The following is a 15,014-nucleotide window of genomic DNA, read 5'->3' as shown; positions in this document are numbered from 1 at the left end:
TGCTACCTTGTCCCGGACCTACTGTTTTCAACTCTCTCTCGTTACTGCACCTGCTGTCTTGAACTCTGAATGCTTGTCTATGAAAAGCCAACTGACATTTACTCCTGAGGTGCTGACCTGCTGTACACTCTACAACCACTGTGATTATTATTATCTGACCCTGCTGGTCATCTATGAACATTTGAACATCTTGGCCATGTACTGTTATAATCTCCATCCGGCACAGCCAGAAGAGGACTGGCCACCCCTCAGAGCCTGGTTCCTCTCTAGGTTTTTTCCTAGGTTCTTGCCTTTCTAGGTAGTTTTTCCTAGCCACTATGCTTCTACACCTGAATGTCTTGCTGTGTGGGGTTTTAGGCTGGGTTTCTGTATAGCACTTTCTGACGGCTGATGTAAAAAAGGCTTTATAAATACTTTTGATTGATTGATCTTAATAAAAATGATAGACTATAAAGTTAATGGAGTCTATATTCATGCAATCATCCATTAACTTCAATTCAACATTTATTTGACGTGCATTTAAAATAGCAACACAATTAAAACAATCAAATGAAAAAACAAGCCCACAATAAAAGAGGTCAAATGTTATCAAAGAACATCAAACACAAAGGAGTGATTGATTGAAGGCCAAGCTAAAAATTGGATTTTACCACGTCAAGCAGTTTCACAGTACAATGCAAAGTTGCATATAAAAAAATGGATAATAAAACTTTTTTTAAAGTATGATTGTCACATTCGTTATAAGGATCGGACCAAGGCGCAGCGTGGTATGCGTACATTCTTATTTATTTAAAGAATGAACACTGAATAAACTAACAAAATGAAACGTGAAGATATGCAAACAAGTGCTGACAGGCAACAACACATAGACAAGATCCCACAACAGAAAGTGTGAAACAGGGCTGCCTAAATATGATCCCCAATCAGAGACAACAATAAACAGCTGTCTCTGATTGGGAACCATATCAGGCCAACATAGAAATACAAAACCCCTAGACCTACAACAACCCTAGATATACAAAACCCTGGACATACAACACTAGAGTACCCACCCTAGTCACACCCTGACCTAACCAAAATATATAGAAAACAGAGATATCTAAGGTCAGGGCGTGACAATGATACACTTTGTAAAATAAACACAATGATTAATAATGAAATGTTTTTTACCTCTACAATTTAAGAAGTGGACAGTAGCTTTGCTCTCAAATTCCCAATGATAGGCCCCTTGATTTCTCACAGTTTTTCCTCCAAGCAGCCGAATGCCTAAAAAACAGCCCTGCTTGAAAGGGTTACTACCACAGTTACTCTCTGTAGTTCTGGAAAATTGCACTTTATCCTGGCAAACTGCACTTTTTACTGGCAAACTGCACTTTATACTGGCAAACTGCACTTTATACTGGCAATACGCACAACGGTTCATAATTCTCTGAACTGGAAAAAATTGTGCCTCTGAAACAGATTTCAATGCCTTGCCCCAAACCTCAACAGGGGGCTTGAAATTATATTGATTCTGATGTTTCTGGAACCAATTTACACGAGCTATGACATGAGAAATGCATGGATTTTCATGTGCTGGACCAACAAGCACATCACAAGAGAACAACTGTGTTACTACGCCTGGTGTTAGCTCTGCATCTGGGTGAATGTGTGGTAGGCCCATCTGTCTGTCAGTGGCGAACCACTTTGCAAGTACACACGATGAATGAAAACTTTGACTTTGAACCTCTCCCAGCATGTCTACCTCATCATGTTGCTCTGTCAGCTGTACGATGGTGAGATCTTGTTAGCATACATTCATCTGAAGACACTCTTCAGATCATTCCTTTATTCACTTGTTATGACAAACAGCTGTTTTACAGGGCAGGCAAATGTCTTGAGATTTTAGCATGTAGTTGGCCAATCACACTGGGCACACAATTCAACGTCTATTCCAAGTTAGTTCAACGCAATTTCTTTGTGGTGACGTGGAAACAACGTCGATTCAACCAGTGCGTGCCCAGTGGGATCTCTGCAGGTGTTTTCAGTGCATCAACTTTAAGCGGAATATTTCTTAGTACGCCACCATCCAGCACACCAACATTATTTCAGATTCTTAAAACGTGCTTTGCTGTCCCCAGTAACATATTATGCATAGGGTCCACTACATCCATGTCTATGAGCATGAAATATGTCAATTTAAATAGCTCAGAGAATCTGGCCCCAGTTTTGGTCTCCATTGTTTTCCCCTCTGCCTTGGTCTTTGCCTGTGTCCACATGGGCCTACTCCTTTGCATTTTGTGAACTTCATTCTGACGTTGCAGTACACGGTTGTCCGTCCAGCCCATGATGGAGTAATCTGCTTATTCACCTCATTTCCATGGAAAGGTGGCTGTGTCTTGCTATTCAACTGTCCACTGACGAGTGAATTTATCCTTGAACTTAGCTTCATGACAGAGCATGCTGTCTTTCCCAAAAGTCTGTGGCAGTGGATACAGTCTTTCATGGGCCAAGTCCTGGGTTTGAGATAATCTGCCTTGTGCTTTGACATGATAGTGACACTAAATCTGTTTTTACAGCCAATCGTCAATAAATAATGTCAAATGTATGTAAAATGACCGTAGCACTTTACTTGACACCGAGCGTCAGAACACGTTATGACACGGTCATAACCATGTTATAATATGTCACAATGGCTGACATAACCTGTTATATGGTCATAACACTGTCATGACACATATATTAAGACCTGTTGTGACATAAATTGCGTTATTTTATGGCTGGTTATGACACCTACATAAGAGTGTCAAAACATACCACTGTAGTTATTTTATTTAATGACACCTACATAAGAGTGTCAAAACCTACCACGGTAGTTATTTTATTTAGTGACACCTACATAAGAGTGTCAAAACATACCACGGTAGTTATTTTATTTAGTGACACCTACATAAGAGTGTCAAAACCTACCACGGTAGTTATTTTATTTAATGACACCTACATAAGAGTGTCAAAACCTACCACGGTAGTTATTTTATTTAATGACACCTACATAAGAGTGTCAAAACCTACCACGGTAGTTATTTTATTTAATGACACCTACATAAGAGTGTCAAAACCTACCACGGTAGTTATTTTATTTAATGACACCTACATAAGAGTGTCAAAACCTACCACGGTAGTTATTTTATTTAATGACACCTACATAAGAGTGTCAAAACATACCACGGTAGTTATTTTATTTAATGACACCTACATAAGAGTGTCAAAACCTACCACGGTAGTTATTTTATTTAATGACACCTACATAAGAGTCTCAAAACCTACCACGGTAGTTATTTTATTTAATGACACCTACATAAGAGTGTCAAAACCTACCACGGTAGTTATTTTATTTAATGACACCTACATAAGAGTGTCAAAACCTACCACGGTAGTTATTTTATTTAATGACACCTACATAAGAGTGTCAAAACATACCACGGTAGTTATTTTATTTAATGACACCTACATAAGAGTGTCAAAACCTACCACGGTAGTTATTTTATTTAATGACACCTACATAAGAGTGTCAAAACCTACCACGGTAGTTATTTTATTTAATGACACCTACATAAGAGTGTCAAAACCTACCACGGTAGTTATTTTATTTAATGACACCTACATAAGAGTGTCAAAACATACCACGGTAGTTATTTTATTTAATGACACCTACATAAGAGTGTCAAAACCTACCACGGTAGTTATTTTATTTAATGACACCTACATAAGAGTCTCAAAACCTACCACGGTAGTTATTTTATTTAATGACACCTACATAAGAGTGTCAAAACCTACCACAGTAGTTATTTTATTTAATGACACCTACATAAGAGTGTCAAAACCTACCACGGTAGTTATTTTATTTAATGACACCTGCATAAGAGTGTCAAAACATACCACGGTAGTTATTTTATTTAATGACACCTACATAAGAGTGTCAAAACCTACCACGGTAGTTATTTTATTTAATGACACCTACATAAGAGTCTCAAAACCTACCACGGTAGTTATTTTATTTAATGACACCTACATAAGAGTGTCAAAACCTACCACGGTTGTTATTTTATTTAATGACACCTACATAAGAGTGTCAAAACCTACCACGGTTGTTATTTTATTTAATGACACCTACATAAGAGTGTCAAAACCTACCACGGTAGTTATTTCATTTAATGACACCTACATAAGAGTGTCAAAACCTACCACGGTAGTTATTTTATTTAGTGACACCTACATAAGAGTGTCAAAACCTACCACGGTAGTTATTTTATTTAGTGACACCTACATAAGAGTGTCAAAACCTACCACACAAGGCAAAACATTCCATTACACCATTTTCTACGTGTCAACAGTATGTTTCTGTTATATATATTTTTATTTTTATTTGCCATGTTAAATGATCATTGTAATTGCGCACACATTGATGTCAGACATGCAACTACCCCAATGCTCTGTTGCTGATGACTGGGATGAATGTAGGGGCTGATTTCAGGAGCAAAACACCCTATTTTTGTCTGATGACTGACATAAGGGCATGTACGTGATACGCCTATTTGTCATAATGCGTATTGACAGTGTCTTAAAGTGTATTTTTTAGTCCAAGTAAAGTGACACAAGCTGGTCATAATGCTTCATGACAGTGTCATACATTTGTATTTTCTACAAGTTATTTAAAATGTGATGAAAAAAACATGACTGTAAAGGATTCATTACAACAACAACAAAGGATTTAAGAAACAAACTTTCAAATGAAAGGAAACTTCTTGGCAGGGAAAAAACTCATTTGAATGAATATGGGTTTTGACTCTCTTATGTAGGTGTTATAACCAGGCATAAAATAATGCAATATGTGTCACAACAGGTGTAAATATATGGGTCATGACAGTGTTATGACCATCTTATGACAGGTTATGGCAAGTTATGTCAGCTGTTTCGGCATATAATGACATGGTTATGACGTGTTATAACACTGGGTGTTAAGTAAAGTGTTACCAAAATTACTGATACAGACTTTGAGCGAAGTCTTGTGGATCTGTGCACCTAAAGCCAATGATGGTGGATAAATTAAGATGTCTTACTCAGGCCCTTTACCTTTCAAAAAATTGTCACAGTTCCGGTCCCATAGACACCAATGCGATAGCAGCTGGGTCTGGTCTACTTTTATACGAACCATAAACATTTAGCCAGTGAGATGTCTTGCTTCCTTTTAGATCACTGCTGGAGCAGGCCATACACACGGTCATTGGGAGCAACACACACATATCACTGAGTTATTTTGATAGGACAGGAAATGTAGCTTCATGAAACACTGGCACAAACTAATCAGCCAATCAAATATATGGGAATAGAAGGGAGGGTGTAGTGATTGAAAGGTAAGTAATCAAATCAAACGAAGGCGATTTTACAAAGTTTCAAGTTTTAATGTCACATGCACAAATAAGGTGAAATGTGTCATTTGCAAACTCAAAACCCCAAAATGCAATAATCAATAACAATGTAATACTAGGGAAAAAAACACAAGAAGTAAGAAGAAATATGAAGCACACAATAAGTGAGTAAGTAAGCATACTAGATACAGGATCAGTTCCAGTACCATATTAACAATGTGCAGGGATACTGGAGTGATGGAGGTAGATATGTATAGGGGTAAGGGGACTATATACAGGGTCAGTACCATATTAACAATGTACAGGGATACTGGAGTGATGGAGGTAGATATGTATAGGGGTAAGGTGACTATATACAGGGTCAGTACCATATTAACAATGTACAGGGATACTGGAGTGATGGAAGTAGATATGTATAGAGGTAAGGTGACTATATACAGGGTCAGTACCATATTAACAATGTACAGGGATACTGGAGTGATGGAGGTAGATATGTATAGAGGTAAGGTGACTATATACAGGGTCAGTACCATATTAACAATGTACAGGGATACTGGAGTGATGGAGGTAGATATGTATAGAGGTAAGGTGACTAGGCAAAAGTATATGAGATAAAAATGCGTAGCAGCAGCTTGTATGTGAGTCGGTGTGCGTGTGTGTAGAGGCAGTATAAATGCATGTCAGTGGAAGCTCCTCAGAGGAGGAAGGGGAGGACCATCCTCCTCAAAAATATTGAAATATTTCAAAAGTTATCCTTTTTAGATAATACTAAATATATTCACGTCACCAAATAATTTATTAAAACACACTATTTTGCAATGAAGGTCTACAGTAGCCTCAAGAGCGCTCTGTATGGTAGTACCATGGAGTAGCCAGAGGACAGCTATTTTCCATCCTCCTCTGGGTACATTGACTTCAATACAAAACCTAGGAGGGTCATGGTTCTCACCCCCTACCATAGACTTACACAGTAATTATGACAACATCTGGCGAACGTTCTCCAACCTATCAGAACTCTTGCAGCATGAACTGGTCACACCCTGATCTGTTTCACCTGTCCTTGTGATTGTCTCCACCCCCTCCAGGTGTTGCTTGATTTCCCCAGTGTATTTATCCCTGTTTCCTGTCTCTCTGTGTCAGTTCGTCTTGTATGTCCAAGTCAACCAGCTTGGTTTTCCCCGTGCTCCTGCCTTTTTCTATTCTCTTTTTGCTAGTCCTCCCGGTTTTGACCGTTCCCTGTTTCTGGACTCTGTACCCGCCTGCCTGACCATTCTGCCTGCCTTGACCTCGAGCCTGCCTGCTACTCTGTACCTCCTGGACTGTGAACTGGTTTAGACCTTTTGCCTGTCCACGACCATTCTCTTGCCTACTCTTTCTTGGATCAATAAACATCTAAGAGTCCAACCATCTGCCTCCTTTCTGCATCTGGGTCTCGCCTTGTGCCTTGATAGAATTGACATGTAGTCCACCCAATCAAAGAATCAGAGAATGAATCTAGTACTGAAGCATAAGCTACAGCTAGCTAGCACTGCAGTGCATAAAATGTGCTGAGTAGTTGACTCAAAGAGAGAGAAAGACAATATATGAACAGTTTTGAACAAATTCATTAATTCAAAAAGTAAGGAGAAGTGAGAGAGAGAGAGAGAGCGAGACAGTTATTTCAGCATTATTTTTTTTAAATTTCACTTACTGATAAGGGAATTTATATGTTTAAAGTAATGACTAAAGGATTCCACCCTGAAATCATATAATTTTATGAAATGTGTTAAGAGTCATAATTCCATAATATGGGTGACTAGACCGTTGTGTTACTATGTAGTAATGTGGGACAAGTTAAGAGGGAGAAATGTATGATTGGGAAAAAGGAGGCTAATAGACTACACATGACCTGATAACAGGAGGGCCCTTCCAAGGCCTCTCTAATCTTGGGAGGAGAGGAACGGTGAGAAACTGCCAAGGCTGGTAGAAAAGTGATAAAACTGTCTGTGTGTCTGTCTGTGTGTCTGTCTGTCTGTCTGTCTGTCTGTCTGTCTGTCTGTCTGTCTGTCTGTCTGTCTGTCTGTCTGTCTGTCTGTCTGTGTGTGTGTGTGTGTGTGTGTGTGTGTGTGTGTGTGTGTGTGTGTGTGTGTGTGTGTGTGTGTGTGTGTGTGTGTGTGTGTGTGTGTGTGTGTGTGTGTGTGTGTGTGTGTATAGAGGGGGTTATAAAGACTGTTCAAATTTTGGTTGACTTTAGAACGTTTTCTGAATAAAGCTTACGAACCTTTTGCAGAATCTGAGTCTTTGCCTAATTATTATTAAACCCAGGGTCTTACAAACCTCGGGGATTGGTCAAAGTTTAAATAATTGTTTAGTTATCATCACTGGGATTGAAAAATCTCGTGACACTTACTTAACCAGCAAATGCAGTATGCTAGTTTAGCCTACTCAAACACCAGGCTCAAATAGAGGGATGCTATGTAGGCTAGCTGGCTATGGTTATCTAACACTGGAACTCTTCCAAGTCAAGGTAAGCTTTAGGTTTTACTAATTTATAACCACCGGGGCCTGCCGGTGTAACTGCTAAGCTGCTTACTGACTGCATGATTGTAGCAGGTTTACTAACTCATTAGTTCTATTAGCTATGTTGACTAGCACATTAGTTTAGCTAAGATGGTGACAACGATGTAGGCTGTGTGTAGCTGCTAGAGGTTATGATATGTTTTGTCTTGAAAGGATTTTTCGCCTGATCACATACAGTTGATGTGTTGTGCATTGAAGTCCACAAGCGAAGGGGAAATGTGAGAGGAGGAGAGAGCGTAGATGCAAGAAGGAATATAACGTGGCTGAATTTGCAACTGTTGGACTAATGATTACACTCTAGATCAGCTAGATGCAGGTAAGCGTGTGTAACGCAGTATTGAATGTGTCACTGTCTGTCACCTCAAATAAACTTTCATTCATAGGTTGTAGCTTCCTCATGATGGATATAGAGAAAATGTAAGTATCATGTAGAAGCCTAAATCTATCAATCTTACACTGGGGCATGCATGAGAGCATCAGCTGTTCCGGACGACTGTGTGATCACACTCTTCGTAGCCGACGTGAGTAAGACCTTTAAACAGGTCAACATACACAAGGCTGCAGGGCCAGACGGATTACGTCTTTAGGGTGCCGTCTTTCGGATGGGACGTTAAACGGGTGTCCTGACTCTCTGAGGTCATTAAAGATCCCACGGCACTTATCGTAAGAGTAGGGGTGTTAACCCCGGTGTCCTGGCTAAATTCCCAATCTGGTCCTGTAAGGGCTGTCGTTCTCCTCTTCCTCAGATGAGGAGAGGAGGATCAGTAGACCAAAACGCAGCATTTGGGAAATAAGCCATCTTTTATTTGACACGATGGCAACACGAAAACAAACACTTTCAAAATTACAAAACAATAAAACGACGTAGACGAAAAAACCTGAACATGAACTTACATAACTAACGTAAAACTCACGGACAGGAACAGACTACATCAAAACGAAACGAACAACCAAACAGTCCCGTATGGTGCAAAACATAACACAGATACGGAAGACAATCACCCACAAACAAACAGTGAGAACACCCTACCTAAATATGACTCTTAATTAGAGGAAAACGCAAACCACCTGCCTCTAATTAAGAGCCATACCAGGCAACCCAAAACCAACATAGAAACAGAAAACATAGACTGCCCACCCAAAACACACGCCCTGACCATAAACACATACAAAAACAACAGAAAACAGGTCAGGACCGTTACAGAACCCCCCCCCTCAAGGTGCGAACGCCGGGCGCACCAGCACAAAGTCCAGGGGAGGGTCTGGGTGGGCAGTTGACCACGGTGGTGGCTCAGGCTCTGGACGCTGTCCCCACACCACCATAGTCACTCCCCGCTTCTGTCTTCCCCTCCCAATGACCACCCTAAAACTAACATCCCCTAAATGAACGGCCAGCACCGGGAGAAGGGGCAGCACCGGGACAAGGGGCAGCACCGGGACAAGGGGCAGCACCGGGACAAGGGGCAGCACCGGGACAAGGGGCAGCACCGGGATAAGGACCAGCACCGGGATAAGGGGCAGCACCGGGATAAGGGGCAGCACCGGGACAAGGGGCAGCACCGGGATAAGTGGCAGCACCGGGACAAGGGGCAGCACCGGGACAAGGGGCAGCACCGGGATAAGGGGCAGCACCGGGACAAGGGGCAGGTCCCGGCTGAGATACTCAGGCAGATCCTGACTGAACGGCTCTCGACGCTCATGGCTGGCTGACGGCTCTCGACGCTCATGGCTGACTGACGGCTCTCGACGCTCATGGCAGGCTGACGGCTCTCGACGCTCATGGCAGGCTGACAGCTCTCGACGCTCATGGCAGGCTGACGGCTCTCGACGCTCATGGCAGGCTGACGGCTCTCGACGCTCATGGCTGGCTGACGGCTCTCGACGCTCATGGCTGGCTGACGGCTCTCGACACTCATGGCTCTCTGACGGCTCTGGCTGCTCATGGCTCGCTGGCGGCTCTGGCAGATCCTGTCTGGTTGGCGGCTCTGGCAGATCCTGTCTGGCGGGCGGCTCTGGCGGCTCCTGTCTGGCTGGCGGCTCTGGCGGCTCCTGTCTGGCTGGCGGCTCTAGCGGCTCCTGTCTGGCTGACGGCTCTGTAGGCTCATGGCAGACGGGCGGCTTTGCAGGCTCATGGCAGACGGGCGGCTTTGCAGGCTCATTGCAGACGGATGGCTCAGACGGCGCTGGGGAGACGGATGGCTCAGATGGCGCTGGTGAGACGGATGGCTCAGATGGCGCTGGTGAGACGGATGGCTCAGATGGCGCTGGGGAGACGGATGGCTCTGGCCGGATAAGGCGCACTGTAGACCTGGTGCGTGGTGCCGGAACTGGAGGCACCGGGCTAAGGATAAGCACCTTCCTACTAGTGCGGGGAGCAGGGACAGGGCACACTGTACTCTCAAAGCCCACTCTATAACTGATGCGAGGTACCGGCACTGGTGACACCGGGCTGAGGACAAGCACATCAGGATTAGTAGGAGGAGAAGATACAGTGTGTACAGGGCTCTGGAGACGCACAAGAGGCTTAGTGCGTGGTGCCGGAACTGGAGGCACCGGGCTAGATACACGCACTACAGGGAGAGTGCGTGGAGGAGGAACAGGGCTCAGGAGACGCACTGGTAGCCTAGTGCGTAGTGTAGGCACTGTAGGTACTAGGCTGGGGCGGGGAGGTGGCGCCGGAAATACCGGACCGTGGAGGCGTACTGGCACTCTTGAGCATTGAGCCTGCCCAACCTTACCTGGTTGAATACTCCCGGTTGCCCGACCAGTGCGGGGAGGTGGAATAACCCGCACCGGCCTATGTAGGCGAACCGGAGAAACCATGCGTAAGGCAGGTGCCATGTATGCCGGCCCGAGGAGACGCACTGGAGACCAGACGCGTTGAGCCGGCCTCATGACACCTGGCTCAATACCCAATCTAGCCCTGCCAGTGCGGGGAGGTGGAATAACCCGCACTGGCCTATGCACTCGTACAGGAGACACCGTGCGCTCTACTGCGTAACACGGCGCCTGCCCGTACTCCCGCTCTCCACGGTAAGCCTGGGAAGTGGGCGCAGGTCTCCTACCTGCCCTTGGCCCACTACCTCTTAGCCCCCCCCCAAGAAATGTTTGGGTGTTACTTACGGGCTTTTTGGGCTTCCGTGCCAGACGCGTTCCCTCATAACTCCGGTTCCTCTCTCCTGTAGCCTCTGCTCTCCTCAGTGCCTCCAGCTGTTCCCATGGGAGGCGATCCCTACCAGCCAGGATCTCCTCCCATGTGTAGCAACCCTTTCCGTCCAATATATCGTCCCATGTCCATTGCTCCTTCTTTTCCTGTCCCTTAATCCGTTGAGTTTTCCCTTGCCGCTTGGTCCTAGCGTGGTGGGTGATTCTGTAAGGGCTGTCGTTCTCCTCTTCCTCAGATGAGGAGAGGAGAGAAGGATCAGTAGACCAAAACGCAGCATTTGGGAAATAAGCCATCTTTTATTTGACACGATGGCAACACGAAAACAAACACTTTCAAAATTACAAAACAATAAAACGACGTAGACGAAAAAACCTGAACATGAACTTACATAACTAACGTAATACTCACGGACAGGAACAGACTACATCAAAACGAAACGAACAACCAAACAGTCCCGTATGGTGCAAAACATAACACAGATACGGAAGACAATCACCCACAAACAAACAGTGAGAACACCCTACCTAAATATGACTCTTAATTAGAGGAAAACGCAAACCACCTGCCTCTAATTAAGAGCCATACCAGGCAACCCAAAACCAACATAGAAACAGAAAACATAGACTGCCCACCCAAAACACACGCCCTGACCATAAACACATACAAAAACAACAGAAAACAGGTCAGGACCGTTACAGGCCCTCTTACCATCATGGTCACCTAATAATCCCCAGTTTACAATTGGCTCATTCATCCCCCTCCTCTCCCCTGTAACTATTCCCCAGGTCGTTGCTGCAAATGAGAACGTGTTCTCAGTCAACTTACCTGGTAAAATAACGGTAAAATAAAAAAATAAAAAAATAAAAATTACCAGGACGTGTGCTCCGGGCATGTGCTGACCAACTGGCAGGTATCTTCACTGACATTTTCAACATGTCCCTGATTGAGTCTGATACACCAACATGATTCAAGCAGACCAGCATAGTCCCTGTGCCCAAGAACACAATGGCAACCTGCCTAAATGATTACAGACCTGCAGCACTCACGTCCGTAGCCATGAAGGGCTTTGAAAGGCTGGTCATGGCTCACATCAACACCATTATCCCAGAAACCCGAGACCCACTCCAATTTGTATACCTCCCAAACAGATCCACAGATGATGCAATCTCTATTGCACTCCACACTGCCCTTTCCCACCTGGACAAAAGGAACACCTATGTGAGAATGCTATTCATTGACTACAGCTCAGCGTTCAACACCATAGTACCCTCAAAGCTCATCACTAAGCTAGGGAACCTGGGACTAAACACCTCCCTCTGCAACTGGATCGTGGACTTCCTGATGGGTCGCCCCCAGGTGGTGAGGGTAGATAGCAACACATCTGCCACTCTGCTCTTCAACACTGGAGCTCCCCAGGGGTGCGTGCTCAGTCCCCTCCTGTACTCCCTGTTCACTCATGACTGTACGGCCAGGCACGACTCCAACACCATCTTAAGTTTGCAGATGACACAACAGTGGTAGGCCTGATCACCGACAACGACGAGACAGCCTATAGGGAAGAGGTCAGAGACCTGCCCGTGTGGTGCCAAGACAACAACCTCTCCCTCAACGTGATCAAGACAAAGGAGATTATTGTGGACTACAGGAAAAGGAGGACCAAGCACGCCCCCATTCTCATCGACGGGGCTGTAGGGAAGCAGGTTGAGATCTTCAGATTCCCTGCTGTCCACATCAACAACAAACTAGAATGGTCCAAGCACACCAAGACAGTCGTGAAGAGGGCACAACAAAACCTATTCCCCCTGAGGAAACTAAAAAGATTTGGCATGGGTCCTGAGATCCTCAAAAGGTTCTACAGCTGCAACATCGAGAGCATCCTGACTGGTTGCATCACTGCCTGGTATGGCAATTGCTCGGCCTCCGACCGCAAGGCACTTCAGAGGGTAGTGCGTACTGCCCAGTACATCACTGGGGCAAAGCTGCCTGCCATCCAGGACCTCTACACCAGGCGGTGTCAGAGGAAGGCCCTAAAAATTGCTAAAGACCCCAGCCACCCCAGTTATAGACTGTTCTCTCTACTACCGCATGGCAAGCGGTACCGGAGTGCCAAGTCTAGGACAAAAAGGCTCCTCAACAGTTTTTACCCCCAAGCCATAAGACTCTTGAACAGGTAACCAAATGGTTATCCGGACTATTTGCATTCACTTTAACCATACGTTCATGTACATACTACCTCAATTGGCCCGAACAACCAGTGCTCCCGCATGTTGGCTAACCGGGCTATCTGCATTGTGTCCCACCACCCGCCAACCCCTCTTTTTACGCTACTGCTACTCTCTGTTTATCATATATGCATAGTCACTTTAACCATATCTACATATACATACTACCTCAATCAGCCTGACTAACCTGTGTCTGACTAATGCTTACTTACAGGTTCGAACCAATAGTGCCTTGCTACTCTTATTTTCAAATGTCTTTTTACTGTTGTTTTATTTCTTTACCTACCTACCTACCTACCTACCTACCTATCTACACACACACACACACCTTTTTTTCGCACTATTGGTTCGAACCTGTAAGTAAGCATTTCACTGTAAGGTCTACACCTGTTGTATTCGGCACACGTGACAAATAAACTTTGATTTGATTTGAACTGGGTGAATGGAATATGAACGACAGTCATCCAGTATGATTGTCCTACCTCATCTTAAACAGCACCGACTGCCACGGATGTGTGTGCATATTATGTGTGAGTGAGTGCAGCTATTTTGTTAGCTATTTATCAATCTTATTGCTGGGGGATAGAAGCTGTTCAAGAGCCTGTTGGTGCCAGACTTGATGCACCGGTACCACTTGCCGTGCGGAAGCAGAGAGAGTCGTCTACTGCTTGGGTGGTTAGTGTCTTTAGCTATTTAGCACCCCGTGGTTCCCCTTATCCAACAGTCGCTGGGGAAACAAGCTTTAGAGTGTTCAGAGATAAAACGCCTACGTTCTTCCGACTGGCATGGAAGTGGCTCGAGTCTTCAGAGGTGTAAGGATAATTAGAAGTCTGAAACTAGGCTATTTGCTGCAGTGGAAGTGAAGTCGGGGTAGGCGTGAAATTGGTACTTAGGTGATAGGCTTCATAATGTCCAGTGGGGTCCTGAATTGGCCTCTGGTGTAATGGCCAGCAGCATTTCTAGGATTTGAAGACATTGGGAGGCTTAGCCCAAAGCCAGTTTATTTTATTTTTTATTTATTTCACCTTTATTTAACCAGGTAGGCTAGTTGAGAACAAGTTCTCATTTACAACTGCAAGCTGGCCAAGATAAAGCAAAGCAGTGTGACAGAGACAACAACACATAGTTACACATGGAATAAACAATAAACAAGCCAATAACACAATAAAAAAGTCAATGACACAGTAGGAAAAAAAAGAAAGTCTATATACAGTGTGTGCAAAAGTAGTAGTGGCCTCCAGGTGCATTCTACCCCCATCCCCCCCAAAAGTTATTTCAATAGCTAAATGCAGGAATTTGGTGCACTTTGGTGCACTTTTTTCAGGTACCTTCACACCTGCCACAGCAGACATTGCCAGTACTCAATTACAGTAGCTACTGTGGGTCTCTGCTTGACATCATGGGAAAATCAAAAGAAATCAGCCAAGACCTCAGAAAAAAACATTTTAGACCTTCACCTCCATTGCTCCTCCTTGGGAGCAATTTCCAAATGCCTGAAGGTACCACGTTCATCTGTACAAACAATAGTACGCAATTATAAACACCATAGGACCACGCAGCCGTCATACCACTCAGGAAGGAGATGCATTCTGTCTCCTAGAGATGAACGTACTTTGGTGTGAAAAGTGCAAATCAATCCCAGAACAACAGCAAAAGACC

Source organism: Salvelinus fontinalis, chromosome 10 (genome assembly GCF_029448725.1).
Source record: "Salvelinus fontinalis isolate EN_2023a chromosome 10, ASM2944872v1, whole genome shotgun sequence".
NCBI lineage: Eukaryota > Metazoa > Chordata > Actinopteri > Salmoniformes > Salmonidae > Salvelinus > Salvelinus fontinalis.
This window is presented reverse-complemented; position numbering follows the sequence as displayed.